The 24,649-nt window shown below is 45.2% G+C and overlaps 1 non-coding gene and 2 pseudogenes across 1 annotated transcript; 1 reads left to right on the forward strand and 2 right to left on the reverse strand.

The window, feature by feature from the left end:
- The first annotated feature begins 1,363 nt into the window (after positions 1-1,363).
- LOC141580421 (Krueppel-like factor 4 pseudogene) lies at positions 1,364-3,212 on the forward strand (annotated as a pseudogene).
- Positions 3,213-6,313: 3,101 nt separating this feature from the next.
- On the reverse strand, positions 6,314-8,860 carry LOC141580460 (telomeric repeat-binding factor 1 pseudogene; annotated as a pseudogene).
- A 4,524-nt stretch (positions 8,861-13,384) lies between these two features.
- LOC141580493 (U6 spliceosomal RNA) lies at positions 13,385-13,491 on the reverse strand. The gene has a single exon (XR_012512661.1). It is a non-coding gene; the product is annotated as a U6 spliceosomal RNA (small nuclear RNA).
- Positions 13,492-24,649: the final 11,158 nt, after the last annotated feature.

Raw genomic sequence — 24,649 nt, forward strand, 5'->3', positions numbered from 1 at the left:
CCTCCCCCGCCACAGCCCCCACCCCTCCCCTCCCTTCCCTTCCTCTTCTCCTCCCCCGCCCCGCCCCCTCACCTCCCTTCTCCTCCCCTCCCCAGCCCCTCCCCCTCCCCTCCCTCCCCTCCCCTCCCCTCCCCTCCCCTCCCCTCCCCTCCTCTCCCGGCACCGCCGCTGTCTCAACCGCAGCCCATCGCCCCCCTGCGGCCGCTTGGTCCTCCGCTCCGCCGAGAGCCCCAGGCGCAGGCGCAGCGGGGCCTTAAAGGGGCCGGCCACCTCCACCGCACAGCCAGGTTAGGCCAGAGTGGGCAACAGCTGGAGCCCAGTCCTAGGAACAGCTGCGCTCCCAGAACGGGAGATACCCACTCAAAGGTTTTGGGTTCAAATAGAGCAGAAGATGAAGAACAGAGGAATTAAAAGTGAGAATCCCTCCTCAAAGGGTGCCTGGGCCGTGTTCCTTGGCAGTTCGGGTGTATTTGCAGTATTGATCAGAAATGCTGCAGCTCCACGGGACGGGACGTGTTTTAGGATGCGGTCCTTGTCTTCTGCATTAGACGCGCCCTCGGGGGCAGCCTCGGTTTCCGGTCCCCGTCCATTGGCCACCTGCCCTGTCATTGCTTTGAGGGAAGAGGAAACAATTTTCAACATTGAAACTTGCCAGGGTGTCTAAGAACCTGTCTGTAGATGAGCTGCCTAAAGATCACCGGGGAAGACTTTTTTAGTGCAGATTTTCTGTTGCAATAATTTATAATTCTCTAAATCTACATTAAGGCCCGGAAAGAATCAAGAAGGCCTAAGGAATCTGCACATATTAAGAGTGTTTCCAAGTTTCCCAAACAGAGAGAAGGAGCGGGCGCGTGGGGAGCAGAGGCCGTGGCAGGCAGCGGAGGCACCAGGAGCCGCCGAGTGACCTGCCGCCCCTCCGGTCCCCTCCCCACCCACAGGCCCGTGACCCGAGCCTGTGGCCTCTGCGCACCCAGACTCCGTGCATCCAGACTCCAGCTCCCCAGACTCCGTGCCCTGCAGCACCCACCAGTTCTCCGCCGGGGCAGTCTCACCGAGTGGCACCTCCTGCCCACTGCCCTGGCCACAGCCCCTGCGCCCACGGCAGCAACCCAGGTGACCATGATAGTGGTGGAGGACGCTGGTGAGTGGAAGAGAGGGCAGCCCGGCCACCAGGCCTACTTTCTTGCCTTGCTGATTGTCTATTTTTATAAGATTGTCTACTTTTCCAAGAACTTTGTAAACAAAGAAACTTTTTTAAAAGGATGACTCTAATTTATATTTAATCCAAAGAAGAAGGATGTCGGGCAACTTGGGGGTTTGGGTTTTGGCTTCGTTTCTAAGTCTTCTCTTCGTTGACTTTGGGGCTCAGGTGCCCCAGCTGCTTCGGGCTCCCGAGGACCTTCTGGGCCCTCACATTAATGAGGCAGCCACCTGGCGAGTCTGACAGGGCTGTCAGCGAGGCGCTGCTCCCACCTTTCTCCACGTTGGCGTCTGGCCGGGCGGGAAGGGAGAGGACACTGTGTTAAGCAGGTGCTCCAAATAACCCGATTAACCTCTGGCAGGAGGAGCTCTCCCACATGAAGGACTTCCCCCCAATGCTTCCTGGCCACGCCAGGACCTAGTGGTGGCGACCGTGGCCACAGACCTGCCAGAGCCCCTGCAGCTTGCGGCGGTAGCAACCTGGCCCCCCTGCCCCGGAGAGAGACCGAGAAGTTCAACGACCTCCTGGACCTGGACCTTGTCCTCTCCAATTCGCTGTCCATCAGCAGTCGGTGGCCGCCACTGTACCCTTGTCAGCATCCGCGTCTTCCTCGTCGTTCCCGTCGAGCAGCGGCCCTGCCAGCGCACCCTCCACCTGCAGCTTCAGCTGTCCGATGCCGGCGGGGCGACCCAGGCGTGGGGACCCCACGGGTGGAGGCCTCCTCTGTGGTAGAAAGTCCGCTCCCCCTCCTATGGCTTCCTTCAACCCGGAGGATATCCACAACATGAGCCCCTCTGGCGGCTCTGTGGCGGACCTGCTGCAGCCGCAATTGGAGCCGGTGTCCACTCCACCGCTGCAGCTGCAGCTGCCAGCTGTTGGGGTGACTGGCAAGTTCGTGCTGAAGGCGTCACTGAGTGCCCCCGGGCAGCGAGTACACAGCCAGTTGTCATCAGCGGCAGCAAAGACGGCCCTGACAGCAGCCACCTGGTGGTAATGGTGGCGGCCCCCACAACGGCGGCCCGCAGCGCCCGTACCCCAAGATCAAGCAGGAGGAGTCTCCTCGTGCACCCACTCAGGCGCTGGACCCCTCCCAGCCATGGCCATGGCGGGCTGCACACGACGTCCCCCTGGGGCGGCAGCTCCCGACCCCTGGGACCTGAGGAACTGCTGAGCAGCAGGGACTGTCACCCTGCCCTGCCACTTCCCCAGCTTCCATCCCCACCCAGGGCCTGATTACCCATCCTTCCTGCCTGACCAGAGTCAGCCACAAGTCCGCCACTCCATTACCAAGAGCTCAAGCCGCCCAGAGCCCAGGCCAAACAGGGGAAGACGATCGTGTCCCAGAAAAGGAAGGCCACCCACACAAAGAGTTCCCATCCCAAGGCACACCTGCGAACCCACACAGGTGAGAAACCTTACCACGGTGACTGCCATGGCTGTGGATGGAAATTCATCTGCTCAGATGAACTGACCAGGCACTACCGTAAACACACTGGGCAACGCCCGTTCCGGTGCCAGAAATGCCACCGAGCATTTTCCAGGTCAGACCACCTCGCCTTGCACATGAAGAGGCATTTTAAATCCCAGACAGTGGTTATGACCCACACTGCCAAGGGAGAATTCAGGTTTTTGTTTGTTTCTTTACCTTTTCACCTGGTCTTCCCGATGAGGGGCGGAGCCCAGCCAGAAAGCACTACATTCATGGTCAGGTTCCCAGCTGAGTCAACTTGTGAGTGGATAATCAGGAAAAAGGAGGAATCCAAAAGACAAAAATCAAAGAATCGATGGCGTCTGTGACTGGATCTTCTATCATTCCAATTCTAAATCCAACTTGAACATTCCCGGACTTAGAAAATGCAAGGGGGTGATTACCCCCTTTCTCTAAGCAAAGTGTAAAAAGGAATCAAGCCCCTTCTTCTGGGCCAAGAGAATTTTGAGCGTTAGCTGTCTCTTGGTCACTGGCAACAAAGAACTCCTGATTCTATCTCAGAATGTGGCACTTTCCTTACAACTCACTTGGTTACAACATTAGCAGTGTGAAAACAGACTAACGCCTGCACACATAGGTCTAAGTTAAATGAAAATTGACGGAAGAAGCAATGTCACGTGAACAGTAAGCATAAGGGGGTTGAAAGCATTATATTGCTACCGGTTATATTACTACCAGTAAAGAAGAGATTTTCAAATGAAATGTATTACCAGAGATTAAAAAGAGAGAGAGAGAGACATTTCACAATAACAAAAGCTTCAATCCAACAAAAAGACATGCAATCAGAAATCCGCCCAATGGCTTAACTTCAGAGTTCACAAAAAAATGGATAAAATTACAGAGAGAAATGGAGAATTCTATGAGCATGATTAGATATGTTAAAACTTTAGCAATAAATTTAAAAACTATAGAAAATTCCAACAAAGAACTAGAAAAACAAAAAGCATTAACCACACAGACTTTATGTATGTAAATACATATGAACATCAGTGAAAAAATATATATTGTCTCAAGTGTGAATTATACATTTACCAAGAGAAACTATATCTCAGGCCATCAAACAATACATTTGAAAATATTGAAATCATACAAGACGTATTTTCAGACCATATGAAAACGCATTAGAAATTGGTAGCAATAAGGTGATCCTGTGGACTGAATGTTTTGGTCGTTCCCTAAGTTCATATATTGAAACCTAATCCCTAATGTGATGCTGTTTGGAGGTGGAGCCTTTAAGAGGTGATTAAGTCATGAGGGCAGATCCCTTATTAATTAGGTTACTGTTCTTATAAAAGGGACTTCATTCAGGTCCTTTGCCCCTTCCACCATGTAAGAACACTGAGAAAAGACACCATTTGTGAATCTGGAAACACCTGAATCGCACACTCATTCTGCTATTGTCTTGACCTTGGACTTCCCAGGCTCTGGAATTGTGAGAAATAGATTTCTTTTGTTTATAATCCACACAGACTATGGTATTCTGTTACAACAGCCGAAATGGACTAAGATACATGATTGTAAAAATACCAAGTATTTAGAAATTAAACATCAAAACTCTAAATGACAATTTTGTCAAAGTAGAAATTACAAGAGAAATTAGGAAATCCTCTAAACTGAAGGATATTAAAGTAAAATAAATAAGAATCTATGGGGCACAGCTGAAATAATAGAGAAAAAATGACATTTTTAAGTACCTCTATTTAAAAAGAAGAAGATGTCAAATTAGTAACTTAGCTTCTGCCATAAGAAATGAAAAGGAACATGCAGAGGAAGGAAATAATAATGAAACTGAAGTCAATTACTTAGAAAGATAAATAAAATTAACAAATCCTAAACTTGCTTGTATGGGAAAATAATCAGTAAATTTTATAAAACCCTAACTAGATTGATCAAGACAAAAAGATACAAATTAACAATAACAGGAATAAAAGAACATCAGACCACTGTGACCTTCAGGTCAAGAAAAGGAATATTAACAATTTTATGCCAATAAGCTTGACATCCAAGTGAACAATTTCCTTGAGAGAGAAAATTCATGAAAACGGATCTAAGAAGAAATAGAAAATGTGACCAGCCACATATAAATTGTAGAAATTGAATTTGTAATTGAAATCCTTCCCATAGAGAATACAGAAGGTCCAGAAGGCTTTGCTGATGAATTATATGAAACACACAGTTGAAAATAGCATCAATTTTACACACACCTTTTTAGAAATTAAAGGAGACAACTCTTTTCAACTGGATTTATGAGGCCAACATTACTCAGATTAAAAAAAGAAAATGCAGACAACAAAATTAGAAGAAAAAAGACCCAAGAACAATTATTTCTCTTGAACAAAGACCAAAAATTCAGTGCAAGATGTTAATAAATTCAAATACAAATTTTAAAAAAATATGTCACTCCAGATTGGTTTATGGGGAAGTGTTTGATTCAAATAAACTGCAAATTAAATAACACAACTCAATTAATACAATAAAAAACAGGCCGGGTGCAGAGGCTCACTCCTGTAATCCCAGCGTTTTGGGAGGCCAAGGTGGGTGGGTCACTTGAGCTCAGGAGTTCCAGACCAGCCTGGCCAACATGGCGAAATCCTCTCTCTACTAAAAATACAAAATTAGTCGAGCATGGTGGTGGAAGCCTGCAATCCCATGTACTCAGGAGGTTGAGGCAAGAGATCTTTTGAACCCAGGAGGCAGAGGTCGCAGTGAGCCAACATCACGTCACTGCATTGTACCTGGGCAACAAGAGCAAAGCTCTGTCTCAAAATAAAAATTAGCAAAGTAATACCATGTTCAGGCATCAATTTTTTAATAGTGTGTATAATTTCTACACTAAAGTCTACAAGCACTACCGACAGAAAGTAAAGAAGATCAAAATTAACAGAGAAATTGCGTATTCAAGAAGTGGAATATCCAGTGTTATTATTTCTCGAAGATTGAGCTATTAAATTAAGTGCATTCTCAATTAAGACACCGGTGAGCTTTAAAAGAAATGTTAAAAGAAATTGGCAAGCTGAAGCTACCATTTCTATGAAAATATAAATAAGTTTGAATAGCTGAAATAATTTTAAAAAGAAGGAATTTGGAGGATGCATACTGAGTAATTTCAAGATTTACTATAAACCTCTAGTAATAAAAAGCAGTGCGACATTGTTATAAAATAGGCTTAAATCAATGGAATAGAATAAAAAGCCCATGAATAGACCCACACAGACGCGGCCGATCCCAACCGTGACATGGGGTAGGGGCGCCCTCTTGTGTTCAGACGCCTTTCCTGCTGCCGGGAGCCCAGGGAGACCCAGGGGAGGTCTTGGCTGAGCAGGTGAGGATGGAGCTAAGGGCCACCGTTCTTAGCCCTGTGGCCACAGGGGGGCGTCGCCGCGCAGCTGTCAGATTCTTCTTTTAAAAAATTATCCATGTTTCTGATTATATATAGTATATAATAAGATAACAAATTCAGGAACTATGGGAAAGTAACATATAAAACCTTAATAGGAAGTAAAATACAGATTACAACACACTACCATTTGATTTTTATGCAAATGCTTTATTATTCCAATATTTTTACTCATTTGCTAAATAAAGCACACAAGTCAAAATGCTCAATAATTCTGTGAGTTTAAATCTTTAAAAAACGCAATGTTAGTGAAAAACCAAAACTGCTTAGTAAGGTATGTATGGCCTTGTTTATTACCTATCATAGACGTCAAGGTGCTCGTAGTCAATAGCTATTTAAACTTTACAGAATATTATTTTTGGTCCGATATTGATATGTTAAATGAATGTATCAGAGAATCTTATATTTATGGCATCAGGTTATATTATGTTTATGGCATCAGGCTATACAGATCTATTCAAAACCATTTTTGTCAAAGTTTAAACACTGGAACAAAAGTCAAATTGTTTCCAAGTGAGACGCAAAATGACTCTTGCTAATAGTACAGATTTTGTTCCATGGGTAATAATAAAAGTTATTTTTATTTTAGATTCAGGGAGCACATGGCAGGCTTGTTAGCTGGGTACACTGCACTGCTGAGGTGTGGGGCACAGATGATCCCATTGCCCAGGTAGTGAGCAGAGCACCCGGTAGGCAGTTTTCAGCTCTCACTCCCACCCTCCCTTCCCAGTGTCTATTGTTCACTTGTGTCCTTGGGTATTACTGCGTTCAAGTTCTTTTTTCTTTACATGAAACCATTGAAAGCAAAAGAATGTCATGCTTATAGGTTACTTTGTACATTTATCATTCTATTAATACATGTCTTAAGTAATTAAGTAGCATATTAAGGCCATAAACCAAGTCATTATCTCATACCAAAGGACTATTGTTATTCAATCATCTAGCAAATTCATTTTAATGGGTTACGTTACAGGGTTGAGGTCAGCCTACAGATACAAAATAGGTTAATTAAATTTTTTTATATCAGCTTTTAATTTTTTCATTGGAACAGGATTTGTGCGTGGGAATGCTAATGTAGCAGGCTTCAACAAATTTACAGTTTATCAAAATAAAGTTCTTAAAGAATACGATAGCATATACTTTAACTCTTATAGTACAAACCCTTATATTAATTGATGGTCACAGAAAAATACTGTAACGATTTAAAGTTTAAAAATACATCAATGATGCAAGTTTCAAACAAAATGTAGCAATCAAAATACTTAATTGTCCTTTCACCAAGCTTTTACAAACACAATGAGTCTTCACTGTCTGAGCAAATCCATTTTAGTTTCTTCATTGTACCTTTTAACATGACATTTGTCAGGTTGTTGAATTTATACTGCAACAGTACTTTAGATGTTACCCTCTCGAAATTTCCTCACTCCAGAGCTCAAATTCTTGTCTTCTTCCCAAAGCCACATCTGTCTTTTTCTAGCTCAGTGCTTTTCAGGAGTCACCAGCTGACCCTTTGAAACAGGTATCGTACTTTCACTGACTCTTCTGCTTTCTTTTTTCTTTCTTGCACTTTGAAGAGTTCCTGCTCTTCTTTCTTTCTTATTAAGGTCTTGTTGCTGGGTTCCATGTTTCAACTTAGATAAGCAAAGATTCTTGTGAGACCTTTTTCTTGTATCCAAATTAGCTTCGGTTTCCATTTCAGCATCATTACCATTGGGTTTCTCTTGAGAAGTTATTGTTCTTGCTCTTTTACTTTCTATGCTTTTGCGCCTGCCTTCATTAGAAAGGTGGATGATTTTTCACTTAGCACATAATTCACATAACTCTTCATTTACTCCATGGAATGAAATGTATCTTTCTGAGAGATTATCATAAGCAATTTCCTTTTTAAAGGCATATAAGAATTTGGATCACCAAATATTCTTTTTTTTTTTTTTTTTTTTTTTTTTTTTTTGAGACTGAGTTTCGCTCTTGTTACCCAGGCTGGAGTGCAATGGCGCAATCTCCACTCACCGCAACCTCCGCCTCCTGGGTTCAGGCAATTCTCCTGCCTCAGCCTCCTGAGTAGCTGGGATTACAGGCACGCACCACCATGCCCAGCTAATTTTTTTTGTTTGTTTGTTTGTATTTTTAGTAGAGACGGGGTTTCACCATGTTGACCAGGATGGTCTCGATCTCTTGACCTCGTGATCCACCTGCCTCGGCCTCCCAGAGTGCTAGGATTACAGGCGTGAGCCACCGCGCCCAGCCCACCAAATATTCTTTCAAAGATTTCTGCTTCTTTAAAGTTGCCATTTTCCGTACAAACAGCGATAGCTTGAATTTCGATTAAATTCTCTATTTCTTCGTGAAGTTTGTCCTGTTCCTTTTCCACTGAACCCCAGATCATCAGGGCTGTTCCAAGGGTGTCATTCGTTCATCATTTTCAAACTGTGCATCCAGGTTTTTTTCCTGCTGCAATTCGTATCAAAAACTGACATATGTGTGCAGTTCTCAATGGATAAGCGGTTGGACTGGGTGGTCCGTGAAGAACAGCCTCGGTGCTGCCAGGGGCGAGCGTCCTCCGAGCGGCTGAGGAAACAGAGCACCCAGCCGGCAGCCACGGCCTTGGCCTCGGCCGCAAAGCCGGGCCCTTCCCCTGGGCGCCCCCAGCCGCGCCTGGCACCGAGCGGCTCCTCTCCGTGTCGCCCCGTTTCTGCCCGGCAGCTCCCCTATCCCCACAGCCGCGGGCCGCGCTCGGATTCTGCGGAGCAGCGGAGGGAGGAGTGGGGGTGAGTCAGGCAGAGACACGGAGCCGGGCTGGGCATCGGCGGGGTGAAGCAGCCTCTGGCAGCCAGGGACCCCACCCGCGGGAGGAGCGGGAAGCTCTGGAGCCGTCCCTGAGGTTTCTGTCTCCTCATCCCCTCTCCAGCCCTCCGGGCCCACCCTCCAGAAAACCGGAAAGAAGAAACGTTTTCTTCTGCTCCTTCTTTCTTTTCAGCGCTCCTTCTTCCTGTGACAGCAGTGACACGTGCGCAACTTCTTCCCGGGAAGGGCGCCCGAGGCGTGATCACGCGCTCATTTCTGGCAGAGAACTGGGGTATGGGGAGGGAGGAGAACATGGTGAAAAGTCCCTCTCGTGGGCAAGGCCCTCTCCAGTGACCGCCCAGTTTACCCAGGTGTGGCTGTGCAGTGGGGCCAGACCGAGGCCCTCCCAGGCATCACGGTTTATCCAGCACCCCAGGTGTCCATACCTCAGAGCCTCTGCACAGCCACTCCCCTGCCTAGAAACTCATCTCCAGGGCTCCCTTCCCCGCCCCCCGCCCCACGTTCTCCTCATGCCCACCGGAGCCTGTCTCTGCACTGCCCACTTGGCATCTCCCATCCCCCTCACCCCACCCTGCTTTGTTTTTGTTCGCAACCCTTTTACTAACATTTAAGAATTCTTTACTTATTTGTTTTGAGAGACAGGGTTGTGCTGTTACCCAGGCCGGAATGCGGTGGTGCAATCTTGGCTCACCATAGCCTCAAACTCCTGGGCTCAAGTGATCCTCCCACCTCAGCCTCCCAAGTAGCTGGGACTACAGGTGTGTGCCATCACACTCGGCTAGTTTTGTATTTACTTTTGGTAGAAACGGAGTCTTGATATGTTTCCCAAACTGTTCTCAAACTTCTGGCCTCAAGTGGTCCTCCCGCCTCAGCCTCCCAAAGTGCTGGGATTACATACATTTGTGCCCAGCTATGAATGTATTTATTTTAATTGCTTATAGTCTTTCTGTCCTCTAGCATACATGCTTTATGAGGACAAGGACAGTGATTTTGATTGTTCACAGCTGCCTCGAATAGTGACTGTTACTTTAAATATACTTGTTGAGTGAATAAATGAATGAATGAATGCACACATAGACTCATACACCAATGCACACAGACAGAAAGATGTTGTCACACGTATTGACACACATTCTTACTCAGACACTCTCGACACAATGACACATCCACACACAACTGACATTCTCATGCACATGCTCTTGAATGCTTTTAAAAGCCTGATATATTTTTTTTCTTCTCTCTCTCTCTTTTTTTTTTTTTTTTTGAAACATGGTCTTGCTGTGTCACTGAGGCTAAATTGCAGTGGTATGATCACAGTTCACTGTAACCTTGAACTCCCAGGCTGAAGCAATCCCCCCACTCAGCTTCCCAAGTAGCCAGAACCACAGGCACCTGCCACCACGCTCATTAATTTTTTAGTGTGTTGTAGAGATGGGGTCTCGCCATGTTGCCCAGGCTGCTTTCAAATACCTGGCCTAAAGTGGTCCTCCCATCTCAGCCTCTAAAAGCTCTGGGATTGGATATGAGTCACCTCAGCTAGTCTCGAAGTTTAATTTTCATTCAACATGACGTTGTGAACATTTCTCATGTGATTATGTAGTATTAGCTTTAATTTTTTTCTCCAAGTTATTTAAAAAATTTCAGAGTCCAAAAGTTGGAAAGAATACAATTGTCACCATAGATCTAATTATTTCCTTTGTGTATGTAATAAATTATATTTCCACGATTTTTGCTGAAACATTAGGCAATCACTTGCCAACAGCATGACCTTCATTTCTAAATACTTTGGTGGTCATCTCTTAAAAAATAACATGTTTCCGACAACAATATTATTATTACACTGAAGAGAGTTACTACAATTCCCTAATATTACAGAATTTCAAAGTGATGTGAAATTGCCTTAACCATTTCCCGCATGTCTTTCTTATGGAGGTGAGCAGCGCTTGGGAGCTCCAGCCCTCTCTGAGTTTCTGTTCTCCCTGCAACTTCTCTCTCCAGCCCCTTGAGACCAACATTCAGGGAAACTGAAAAGTAGGAGAATTTTCTTCTACTCTCCATTGCTCAGTTGTATTTTTTTTTTAGGGTCCCATTTACTTAGTTTTCTTTTATTTGGGAAAAACACTTCCACGTCCACATAATATTCCAAGGTGCGGAGATATATATTGGCATTATGAAATCTGAGCACAGCTCCCCTGGGCCTTGGTCCCCTCAGCAGGGCAGAAGAGGGCTCCTGTGCTGGGATCCACGGGGGACCCAGAAGTGGCACCCCCTGAAGAAGGCATCAGGGTAGACCTGAGACCTAGAATGAGCTCACTTCCTTTCCTTGGGGTCAAGAATCAATCCTCTAAGAAGCCCGCTGTGTCAGGAACTCCAAACTGTCATCAGGTGGTCAAGAAAGGTCCACACAGCACGGAGACCCAACCACTCCACCATCCTCACTTCCATGGACAGAGCCCAGGTGAGAGCCACCCCTTCTCCTCCTCCCCTGTCTCCCACAGCCTCAGCACCATCGTCTTCCTCAAGCCCACCACGACTGAGCTCATCATGCCCTCTCCCTGTTTGTGTCAGTCACGCTGGGTCCCCCACATACTCTGCACTTGAATCCACGAGGCTCTGCACACTCCTCTTCTGTCCACATCATCCTCCCTCCCCAACTCCACAAATCTTCCCACTGCACCCCCTGGAATTCTCAGTCCATGATCAGCAAAACCTCCACATTCTCTCTCAGGATGTCCCTGCACCTCGCAGCTCCAGCAGAAACCTGGGTTTCCTGGAGGACACAGAACCTTGTGTCCTCCTTGAAAATTTGAAGTTTAAAAATATGGACTGCTTCACGAACTTGCATGTCACCCTTGTGTAGGGACCATGTCCTTGTGTGTTACTTGAAAATTCTGGACATTAGACATTGTCAGATGGATAGATTGCAAAACCTTTCTCTCACTTTGTAGCTTGTCTGTTCACTCCGATAATAGTTTCTTTTGCTGTGCAGGAGCGCTTTTATTTAATTAGATCTCATTTGCTAATTTTGGCTTTTGTTGCAATTGCTTTTGACATTTCCTTCATGAAATTGTTGACTTTTCCTATGTCCTGAATGGTATTGCCTAGATTTTCTTCTAGAGTTTTTATAGTTTTGTGTTTTACAATTATGTCTTTAATCCATCGTAGTTAATTTTTGTCTAAGATGTAAGGAAGGGGTCCAGTTTCAATTTTTTGCATATGGCTAGCCAGTTCTCCCAGCACCATTTATTAAATAAGAAATCTTTTCCCGGTTGCTTGTTTTGGTAAGTTTGTCAAAGATCACATAGTTGTAGATGTGTGGTCTTATTTCTGAGTTCTCTGTTCTGTTCCATTTGTCCATGTGTCTGTTTTTGTACCAGTACCCTGCTGTTTTGGTTACTGGCCTTGTAGTACAATGTGAAGTCAAGTAGCGTGATGCCTCCAGCTTTGTTCTCTTTGCTTAGGATCAACTTGGCTATACAAGCTCTCTTTTTAGTTCCATATGAATTTTAAAGTAGTTTCTTCTAATCCTGTGAGAGATGTCAGTTTCAAGAAAACAGCATTCAATCTATAAATTACTTTGGGCAGTGTGGCCATTTTCACGATATTGATTCTTCCTATCCGTGAGCATGGAGTGTTTTTCCATCTGTTCGTGTCCTCTCCCATTTCCTTGAGCAGCGATTTGTCATTCTCCTTGAAGAGGTCCTTCAATTCCCTTGTTAGCTGTATTCCCAGGCATCTTATTCTGTCTGTCTGTTTGTTTGTTTTGACATGGCGTTTTGCTCTTGTTGCGCAAGCTGGAGTGCAATGGCACCATCTCAGCTCACTGCAACCTCCCAGGTTCAATCGATTAACCTGCCTCAGCCTCCTGAGTACCCAGGATTACAGGTGAATGCCACCATGCCCAGCTAATTTTTGTATTTTTAGGAGAAACTGGATTTCACCAAGTTAACCAAGCTGGTCTCAAATGAGATCTCAGGTGATCTGCCGGCTTCAGCATCCCAAAGTGCTGGAATTACCGGCATGAGCCACCACACCCGGCCCTCTTATTCTGTTTGTAGTAATTGTGAATAGGAGTTTATTTATTATTTGACTCACCGCTTTTGTATTGTTGTTGTATATAAATGCTTGTGACTTTTGCACATTGATTTTTGTATCCTGAGACTTTACTGAAGTTGCTTATCAGCTTAAGAAGCCTTTCTGCTGAGACAATCAGGATTTCTAGATACAAAATCATGTCATTTGCAAAGACAATTTGACTTCCTCTCTTTTTATCTGAATATCCTTCCTTTCTCTGACCTGATTGCTCCTGCCAGAACTTCCAACACTATGTTGAAGAGGAGCAGTGAGAGAGGCCATCCTTGTCTTATGCTGATGTTAAAGGGAAATGCTTCCAGCTTTTGCCCATTCAGTATGATATCCGTTGTGGGTTTGTCATAGGTGGCTACTATTATTTTGAGGTATGTTCCTTCAATACCTAGTTTGTTGAGAGTTTAAAAATATGGACTGCTTCACGAACTTTCATGTCACCCTTGTGTAGGGACCATGCTGATCTTCTGTGTATCATTCCAGTTTTATTCTGCATGCTGCCAACGTGAGAAATGATCACAAGCTCTTAAAAGTGGAGATAACTGAAGAAATGTAGGTGAGAGGGAGTGTTGGATTTCATCTGCGTCTGGTGAAATGGGACCGTCTCTGTCTTTTATTCTTTAATGAAGTGCTAAAATGCATTACAGATAAGTTAAAGTATTCTTGTATTCCTGGAATACATAACCTGGGCAGGATTTTTAAATTGTTTATAGCTCATTGGTGGACACCGTCTACTGCTGTTTTTCTCAGTATCTTTATGTCTAATTGCTTAGAAGTGCCTATCCTATCATACTTTTCTCTTATCTATTCTCTAGCTGGCTTTAGAATCAGTGTTATTGGTGCATAAACAATAATGAGTTTTCTAGCTCTCTCTATGTTTCCTTATTCTCTTGGATATTATGTATAAGTTCAGTAAACTTCATTGAAGATTTGGTAAAACTTATCTTCAAAACAGCCTGGATATGCCTGAAGGGAAAAAAAGTTTTAAAACCATTTTAACTTCTTTACTGATAGTAAGTTCTTCCCGTTGGTATAATCTTGTTCATCATTTCAAAATTATTTAAACCTCTACTATATCATTAGTGGCATATTTATCTGTCATAATGCTATTTTATTCAGAATTACCATTTCCTGTTTTGTCTCCATCCAAAGTAACAGCTGCTTTTGGCAGGCTGGGCCCTCAACGGTGGCAGCTGCCAGGTCAGCCTTGTCACCAAGGTGGTGATGTGATTGCTGTGCCCATGCAGTGTCCATCCCAGCCACCATGGCCACTTTGTGCAGGGACTCCATGAGCAAGCCCTGTGTGGCTGACTGGCATCACCCATCAAGCCATCTCACCAACCTGATCACAGGGAGCCCCATCCCCAAAAGACCCTCTAGTAAGCATCCACACACAACCACTATCTTCACACATTCTGTGTGTAGTAAGAGGTCTATGAGTACCTCTCTCCTCTAAATACCAATTTTTTAACTCTATTTTCCCCAAGTTCATGACTTGCCAGCCAAGCCCAGAGCCACTGCCCATGACTCATTCATTCTTGCACTCCTGGGGCATCACTTCACATCCTTCACCTCCCATAGGCTTCTCTGTATTTTGATTCCTGGTTCCTAGCTCGACATCCATTCCCAAAGCTTTTGTGGTGTCAGCTCCCAAGCCGACTGCTCTTGTCGTCAATTCGCCTCTTTATATGTACTTATTTCCTGGAAAAATTGCACTGATTTATTCAATGCAGCATTTGCAAGGATGTGCAGTAAGAGCAATTCTTCTTATCGTAGATAGAATTGCTTCAAAACACCAGAAATGTATATTTGAGTGAAGGACAACATGCATGGAGAAAAGAGAACAATCCTCAAGCGGGCAGCGGATTTTCACAAAGTGAACCCTCCGGCAAACAACACCCACATCCAAGCAGAGCAATCACAGCCCCAGGGAAACACTTTTGGGTCCTACTCAGTCATAAACCACCCTCTCCCACCCCAGAGGAGCCACTCTTGATTTCTAACACAAATTTGTTCTTCAGGTTCTGGCTGAATGGCATTACACAGTCACCATCACGCCCCTGGGGCTCATCATCTGTGTCTGTGGTCATAGGCTAGTCATTCTCAAGGCTGTCAAATGCTGCACTTTATAAATAGCTTACACTTCCTGTCCCTTCACTGTTGATAGACAATTGTGTTATATCCAGATTTTACAAATCGTGCTGCTGTGAATACTTTCATATATTTTAGCACACACATACATGCATTTCTATTGGTTTATAACCAAGAGTGCAATTGCTGGGTCATAAGGGAGTAGATGCTTGGCTTAGTCTCTCAATGAACAAGTTTCTAGTCATAAACAGTAGAGGAGGGTAAATCTCTTACTTTAGAAATTATTCAGATAATAAATGAGGAAGGAATGAGATACTGAGACTATAAAAACTGTTTTGCAACCCATAAGGAATTAACAGATTTAGCCATTGAACAGCAATGGCAATTAACAACACAATAAAGAAAAAAAAAAGCTAATGTTAGGTTCTTCCTCTTGATGGAAGAACGCAGTAGAGTACCATCAGACGAGAGCAAGTGAAAAGGAAATCAAGCCTGAACTAAGCTAACCTCCATAGCCAGTCACCGACTTCGAGGCAATACAAACCATAGAAATACATATCCAACTACACCTTGGGGAGCAGTCAGCAAAACGCACACTGTGGGAAACTCTACCACAGAATATGTATTTTGAGAAAGAATCTACAGAATAAAGGAGAATAAAAGCATAGTTCTAAAGGTAAAACTAAATTATAATTTGGGATTATAAAAATATAAAATACAACAAGAAAGGATGACTCTAAAAGTCAGGATGTGTTTTTATTTGGGGGAGGAGAGTTTATTGCTGAGCTGGGGCAAATGATGGAGCTTTTGGTTTGCCCTGCAAACATCCATCCCTGGTGGCTAATGGGCGTTTACTTTTTATTAAAGTACACAAATTTTAGACAGTTTTTTTTTCCCTCTGGAGTCCTACATTTTATGACACAAAGCCTACTGAAAAAAATAATTCAGAGTATAGTTACTGTTTGGAACAAAGCCTCTTCCTGATCCTGCTCTCTGGACACTGAGCACCCAGAACAACCAGCAGCCCAGGGACCCCCAGCCAGGGCGACCTCACTTCTAAGTGTGCATGCAGCACACATCACCAGAGGCCATGCACAGGTCTACTCCTTGACTCCTGGAAAAACCTGCGAGGACAGGGCTGAGGGGAAGCCTTCTCCGCGGTCTGCAGGCTCTTGGCTATCAGTGTAGATAAAATGGGTCCTCACCTCTCCACAGGTGCCTTTATGGCCGGAGCCTCCTTTCTGCATGGGGTGGAAGCCCGGCTCTTCTCCTGAACACGGTGACATGGATCACCCCAAAGGTGGAGATGACACCATTCCTCCCCCAGCAACCTCACGCTTCTTTTGCTTTACAGGAAAGTTGACACAGGCTGGTGTCCACTGAAGAAGTCCCAGGTGCCTAGGAAGGAGAGGGCTGTGCATGATCTGCAAAAGGAAGTGCGTGGACCACCAGGTGGTGCTGCTGCGCTGCTCCTGCTCCCAGGAGGTGGACGCCCAGGATGGGCTTTCAGGTGGGGAGGGGGATGTCATTGCTCAACCTCCAGGTTCCAAGTAGAAACCTCCCTGCCCAACCCATCTTGTTCTCCCTGAATCCTCAGCGCTAATGAGGACTGTCTCCTTCTCACCTCCCTGGACTGGGCTATCACTGGAAAGTGGATGTGATTTCTAGTTTCAGCATGTCCTGGCTTATTGTGCTGCCAGGAAAATAAAATCAAAATACATGTTGAATAAATAATAAATTACACATAGTGAGCAGAGGCTTACGATGTATTTTTTGAGTCAAGATGTCACTCTGTGGCCTAGGCTGGAGTCTCGTGGTGCAATCATGGCTCACTGCAGCCTTGAATTCATGAACTCAAGGGATCTTCCCACCTCAGCCTCCCCAATACATGGAAATACAAGTGCCCACTACCATGTCCAACTAGGTTTACTTATTTGCTTTTTTTTAAGAGGAGGGTCTCACTATGTTGTCTAAGCTGGTCTCCAACTCCTGATATCAAGCAATCCTCTTGCCTTAGTGCCCTGAAATGCTGGGATTATAGGAGTGAGCTGTCATGCCTGGTTTGTAACATACTGACACCGTCAAGATTTTCTTCTCCTCCAAGTGTGGACACAGCAGCAGACACTCCTTGTCTCTTCGGTCAGGACACTGGGTAGAGTGGAATAGCAAGGCAACAGAGTCACTGCAGAAAGTGCCCACGTGGAAGAGGTCCAGTAGGGAGGGCCAGCTGTGCCAGGGCCACCATAGTTAGGGATAATTCCTCTTTCTGGGCAGGACTGTTCTTTGATTACTTTTGTATTTATGATAGTTCTGACATCATAGGATAAGACTCAAGACTTGGTAGGATTTTTTTTTTCAAAAAACCATCTTCAAGATTTGTTGATCTTCTGAATGTTTTTTTTTGTGTGTGTCTCAATTTTCTTCAGAACTTAACTCATTCTTAACATTTCACAATCCACTTTGAGTTAATAATACATTAGTACCCACAAATATAGAAATCTTACAACCATTTATCCTCTATAAAACATCCATTTTTTATGGTATATATATTATATGTAATATGTCTACGTAGGTTATAAGTCTCATAAGAAAAATGTTTTTCTTTAAACAGTTTGATGTATATAAAGTAAGAGTAAATGAGGGGAGCAAGATAGCCTTTAGCACTTAGCTCAATATTTATTTTTGATCACCTTCATCTTTCTTGATAATCTCATTTTCCACCTGGTATCATTTGCCTCTAGCCTGAAGAATTTTCTTCACCAATTGTTATTATGTAGACCTGCTGGTGGCAAATTCTCTTAATTTTCTTTTACCTGAAATATCTCCAGATTTTGCCTTTTCTTGAAGGACATCTGTGCTGGATATAGAATTCTTAGTTGACCTTCTTTTTCTTCCGGCACTTTAAAGATGTTATTCTACTTTCTTTTGTTTCTATGGTTTCTAATAAGTCATTGGTCAGGACAAGAGTAGCAGAGAAACAGGAACTGGAAAGCCAACATGGTAGACCTAAAACTTATCATATCAATAATGACAAAAAGCTACACAAATCAACACTCCAGTGAAGGGCAGAGATTGTGTGACTCTGTTTATGAAAAACACAGAACCCAACCATATGCTCTTTCCAGACATGCACTTTTTTTAAATTGACCTTTTATTTTTAGTTAAGGGGTACATGTGCTGGTTTGTCATATAGGTAAACTTGTGTCATGGGGTTTTCTTGTTCAGAGTATTTCTGTACCCATCAGTACTCACTCAGGTATTAAGCCTTAGTACTCATTAGCTATTTTTCCTGATCCTCTCCTTCCTCCCAACCTCGACCCTCTAGTGGACCTCAGTGTGTGGTGTTCCCCTCTACATGTTTATGTTTTCTTATCATTTAGTTCCCACTTATGAGAACATGTGGTATTTGGCTTTCTGTTCCTGCATTAGTTTGCTAAGAATAACGGCCTCCACCTCCATCCATGTTCCTGCAAATGACATGATCTCATTCTTTTTTATGGTTGCATCATATTCTGTAGTGTATATGTGCCACATTTTCTTTATTCAGTCTATTATTGATAGACATTTTGGTTGATACCAAGTCTTTGCTACAGTAAATACTGCTGCAGTGAACATATGTGTACATATAAGATGTGCAGTTTCTTTTTTAAAGGTATTTATTTTACTTCAAGCTCCAGGATACATGTGCAGAACATGCAGGTTTGTTACATATGTATAGTTAGTCTGCTATGGCCATTTTCTGCACCCTTTGACCCATCCTCTAAGTTACCTCCCCTTTCCCCCTACTCCCCAACAGGCCCTGGTGTGTGTTGTTTCTCTCTCTGTGTCCATGTGTTCTCATTGTTCAATTCCCACTTAGGAGTGAGAATATGTGGTGTTTGATTCTTCTCTTCCTATGTTAGTTTGCTGGGCATAATGGCTCGTAGCTACATCCATGTCCCTGCAAAGGACATGAACTCATTCCTTTTTATGGGTATATAGTATTCCATGGTGCACATTTACCACATTTTCTTTGTCCAATCTATCATTGATGGGCATTTGGATTGGTTCCATGTCTTTGCTATTGTAAATAGTGTTGCAATAAACATACATGTGCATGTGTCTTTATAGTAGAATGATTTATATTCCCTTAAGTATATACCCAGTAATGGGATTGCTGGGACAAATAGTATTTCTGGTTCTGTATCTTTGAGGAATGGTCACACCATCCTCCACAATGGTTGAACTGGTTTACATTTCCGCTAACAGTGTAAAAATGTTCCTATTTCACCACAGCCTTGCCAGCATCTATTGTTTCTTCACTTTTTAATAATTGCTATTCTGACTGGCAAGAGATAATATCTCATTGTGGTTTTGATTTGCATTTATCTAATGATCAGTGATATTTAGCTTTTTTTCCCCATGTTTCCTGGCCATGTACGTGTCTTCTTCTGAGAAGTGTCTGTTCATATCCTTTGCCCATTTTTGATGGGGCTGTTTTTATTTTTGCTTATAAATTTGTTTAAGGTCCTTGTAAACAAACCTGTACGCTCTGGTCATTCTTGTTAAAACACGAAACAGGCATCCTAACCAGTGCAACATGACAAGAAAATGAAAGAAAAGACCTATAGAAGGACCAGGCATGATGGCTCACACCTGTAATCCCTACATTTTGGGAGGCTGAAGTGAGAGGATCACTTGAGTTCAGGACCTTGAGACCACCCAGATCATGAGACCTCATCTCTACCAAATAAAAATAATTTTAAAAGAAAAAAGATCAACAGATAAGAAAGAAAGAAATAAAAGTCTTTCTTTGACACCAGCTTCATTGTATATGTAGAAAACACTAGGGAATTCTGAAAAAGACTCTGGAATTAATCACTGAATTTGCAAAACAGTTCTTAAAATATATGTAATAAGTCACCTAGATGAACATGAAAAGATAACAAACAATACTGGCCATCAAAGTAGTGCAGGTTAAAACCACAATGAGAACTGTCACGTGTCACCTAGAATAGGTACAGTTAAAAAGACATACAATAAGTCTAAATACTGGCAAGAATATGGAAAAAATAGAAATGCACGATATTCATGCTAAGAATGCAAAAATGTTGCAGCCAACTTGTAAAGCAGTTTTGCAATTTCTTATACAGCTGCCCATTTCATTACCACGTGACCCAGAAGTTCCACAAATATGTATTTATCCCAAAGAAATTGTTCAACACCCACCTATGAGTGAGAACATGTGGTGTTTGATTTTCTGTTCTTGTGTCATTTTGCTGAAATAGGGGAGGGACAGCAGGGGGTGGGGAGTTGGGGAGAGATAGCATGGGGAGAAATGACAGATATAGGTGATGGGGAGGAAGGCAGCAAATCACACTGCCATGTGTGTACCTATGCAACAATCTTGCATGTTCTTCACATGTACCCCAAAACCTAAAATGCAATAAAAATAAATAAATAAATAAACACTTTTTAAAAAAGAAAGAAATAAAAATGTAAGGCCACACTTGTAAGCAGCTATTTATAGTGGCTTCATGAATAACAAACCATAATGGAGTAATCCCCATGTCTATCAACTGGAGAACAGAGAAACCAGTGAATAAATTGGGATTCCAGCAATACTCGGCAGCTGCTCAGCAACAGAAAGGAATGAATGGCATCATCCCAAACATTGTGAAGCTAAGAGAGAGATCAAAAAAGGACTACATAATGAATGATTGCATGTCCATGAAATTCTAGAAATTTCACTATTGCAGTGACAGAAAGCAGAGTGGTGGCTGAGTGAGGGGAAGGGGTGAGGGTGGGAGGCAAGGACTAAATAGAAAGGGGATGAAAGAAGTTTTTAGGGAAAGGAACTGTTCTCTACAGTGCCACAGTTCAGGGGTGACTGGTCGGTGGGAATTGAGGGGAGAGGAGGGTCTGAGGGGTGACAGGGCAGAGAGAAGGGCTGGGGAAGCAGGGCATGAGGAAAGGAGCAGGGGAAGGACACTAAAGCAGAGGAGGAGCCTAGCAGGGGGTTCTTTGCATTCAGTGTTTCTCTACTGGGTAGTGTGGTAGGTACACCACTATAAATAATTACTGATATTCACCAAACAGCACAACTAAAACTGGTGAATTTTGTTACATGTAAATGCCCTAATAAGAAAAAAAAAAGGGGGGGGGGAGGAAGAAGGCAAAAATTAAGATCATCAAAACCATAAAATTCATTTACTTGGGGGCTTGCACTACATATTATTTTAAAGGAAATTTGACAGGCTGAAGGGAAATGGTACTAGATGTTGACCAGATACAGAGAAAGGAAGAATTAAAAACAGAAACGAGGCACATATACGTATCACATACACACTCACTCAATTTCCTGAGGACATATGGCTGCTTGTCTAAAACAGAAAGTATTACACTGTATCATTGAGTTTATAATGCATATTGATATAATACATACAATAATAATAGCGTAATGGTAGGTTCAATAAAACTACGCTGTTACCAATGTCTTTTATTTCCTTGGACGTAGTTTAATATGACCTGAACTTCACTGTGAAAAGTCAAGGAATAGGGTTTTCACTCTTACAACAATAAAAAATTAGTGGAAAGAAATGTAGCTAAAAGCCATCAGGATAATTAAAACCATCAACTAAAAAATGTTTACTTGACATATATGAAAAATAGCAAAGGAGGAAACGAAACAAAAATATTTGAGACAAATTGGAAACAAACAGCAAAATGGCAGACCGAAATCCAACCGTGGTAAGCGAAGAAATGACATGACCTGAGTCACATTAGCAGGACTGACGAGCACCGTGGGGAGAAGAGACACGGGCAGGAAGTGAGGGACGGTGTTAGTGCCACAATTCAGGAGTGACAGGGTGGCAGGGAGGAGGAGGATGTGAGGGATGAGAGGGGCAGAGAGAAGGACTGGAGAAGCAGGAGGGGAGGAGAGGGAGAGGAAAGAATTCTAAAGTGGTGCAAGAGCCTAGCCGGGGTTGTCTGCATTCGGTATTGAATACATCTTGTGGGAATGCCTTAAAACTAATGGCCTCCCCATGATTAAAAAAAAAAAAAAAGTTACAACGATACCAAGTGTCCAAATAAAATATGCACACTGCTTAGATGTGCCTCGTTCACACTTAGATGTGCCTCCAGGCAGCGCTGGAGGGTCGGGGAAGAGCATTGGGACTGCCCGGAGCACTCGCAATGCTCAGGTGGTGACTACAGGCTCCTGCCATGTACAGGAACGCACCCTGCTTCTTTACATTCAGGAGATGTTCTGGACGCACAAGGGGAAATGCCAGCTAGGGAATGAAGATTGTTTTAAATGCAACAACCCAGAGTCACAGATCCAGTCCGGGAAAGTAAAACTTAGAAGCTTTGAGAGTTTAATTGCAATGCTGTTTTCACACAGGTCTTTTATTGATTGGAATCTTAATCATTCAGGGATTACCAATATTGTGCTACCTGCTGTATTAATAAACTAAAAGGAAACTCGTCTCCATGTGAATCTCTATCCGGTGACTTCAGACAAAACTTCACCAGGTTTGAAGAGAAAACCCCTCTTTATACCTTCACTCCCAGGGCGAGCTCACTCTCCGGCATCAGGTCATCCTGGTGAGTTTCCTTGTACAGGAGTCGAAGGGGAGAGCCACGGGGTGGGAGGCCCCAGTCCGGACGGGGATTCCAGGACGAGAAGGGAAGGGGAAGGGGCTGCGCGCAGCCTGGGGGTCGCTCCCTGGTTTCCACAGACAGATCCTTGCCCAGGCCTTAGGCAGACAGTGTGACAAAGAGCCTCTGTGTAGGAGGAGAGGGATCGGAACAAAGTCCCAGGTGCCGCGTGTGACTCTCAGGGTCTCGGCTTCGAAGGCCGTGTCTGCACCGGGGAGGCGCAGCGTTGGCGATCCCCACTCCCCTGAGTCTCACTTCTCCCCACCCGTGTCTGCCCCTTCTTCCAGGACACTCTCGACGCGTCCCCAGTTCCCACTCCCATTGGGCAATCTGAGTCTCCGGTCCCGGTTCTGAAGTCCCCAGTTACCCCCGGACTCAGGTTCTCCCAGACGCCAAGGATGGGTCCGTGGCGCCCGAACCCTCCTCCTGCTGCTCTCGGGACCCTGACCGAGACCTGGGCGGGTGAGTGCGGGGTCTGGAGATAAAAGGCCTCTGCGGGGAGGAGGGAGGGGCCTGCCGGCGGGGGCGCAGGACCCGGGAGCCGCGCGGGAGGAGGGTCAGGCGGGCCTCAGCCCCTCCTCGCCCCCAGGCTCCCACTCCATGAGGTGTTTCCGCACCGCCGCGTCCCGGCCCCGCCGCGGGGAGCCCAAGTACCTCGAAATCGGCTATGTGGACGTCACGCAGTTCGTGTGGATGGACAGCAGCCCCGCGAGCCCGAGGATGGAGCCGCGGGCACAATGTGGGGAGCAGGCGGGGTCGGACATTGGGACCCGGAGGCTCGGAGGGTCAAGGCCAGGCGGGGACTTTCCGAGGGAACCTTTGGACCCCGCTTCGCTGCTACGACCAGAGCGAGGCCCGTGAGTGACCCCGGCCGGGGCGCAAGTCACGACCCCAGCCCCTCCCCGGCGATGCCGGGTTCCCTCTAGTCTCAGGTCCGAGATCCACCCAGAGGCCGCGGGACCCCCCAGACCTCCGACCCGGGAGAGCCCCAAGCGCCTTTACCCCGTTCATTTTCAGGGGATTCCGGGACGAGAAGGGAAGGGGAAGGGGCTGCGCGCAGCCTGGGGGTCTCTCCCTGGTTTCCACACACAGATGCCTGGCCAGGCCCCAGGCACACAGTGTGACAAAGAGGCTCCAAAGTCCTCGCGGGGTGGGTGGGGCGGGGGCGGGGCTGCCCTGGGCCGGGGGCCAGGGTCTCAGGCTGTCCGGTCGATGATTGGCTGCCGCGTGGGGCCCGAGGGGGCCTCCTCCGCGAGTGTGACCCGCAAGCCTAGGACGCCGAGAACTTCACTGCCCTGAACGAGGACCCACGCTCCTGGACCTCAGATCACCCAGCGCGAGTGGGAGGTGGGCCGTTTGGCGAAGAGGGTGAGACCCTACCTCGAGATTGAGTGCCTGGAGTGCCTCCACAGATAACTGGAGAACGGGGAGGAGACGCTGCAGCGCGCGGGCCCCAGGGGCCCTGGGGAGCCTTCCCCATTTCCTATAGCTCTCCCGGGATGGTCTCCCCGAGGAGGGGAGGAAAATAGGATCACAGAGAATATCGCCCTCCCTTGCATGGAGAATGGCATGAGTTTTCCTGAGATTCCTTTGAGGGCTCCCTCTGCTCTCTAGAACAATTAAGGGATGGCGTCTCTCAGGAAATGGAGGGGAAGAGTGTCCCTGGAATACTGATCAGGGGCTCCCCTTGAACCCTGCATCCATCTTGAGCTTTGTGAGTTTTGTCCTCAGGCCTTGTTCTCTGCCTCACACTCAGTGTGTTTGAAGGTCTGATTTCAGCTTTTGTGAGTCCCTCGACCTCCACTCAGATCAGGACCAGAAGTCGCTGTTCCTCCCTCAGAGACTAGAACTTTCCAAGGAATAAGAGATTATCCCAGGGTGCTGCGTCCAGGCTGGTGTCTGGATTCTGTGCTTTCTTCCACACCCCAGGTGTCCATTC

Source organism: Saimiri boliviensis, chromosome 11 (assembly GCF_048565385.1).
Source record: "Saimiri boliviensis isolate mSaiBol1 chromosome 11, mSaiBol1.pri, whole genome shotgun sequence".
In the NCBI taxonomy this organism is placed as follows: Eukaryota; Metazoa; Chordata; class Mammalia; order Primates; family Cebidae; genus Saimiri; species Saimiri boliviensis.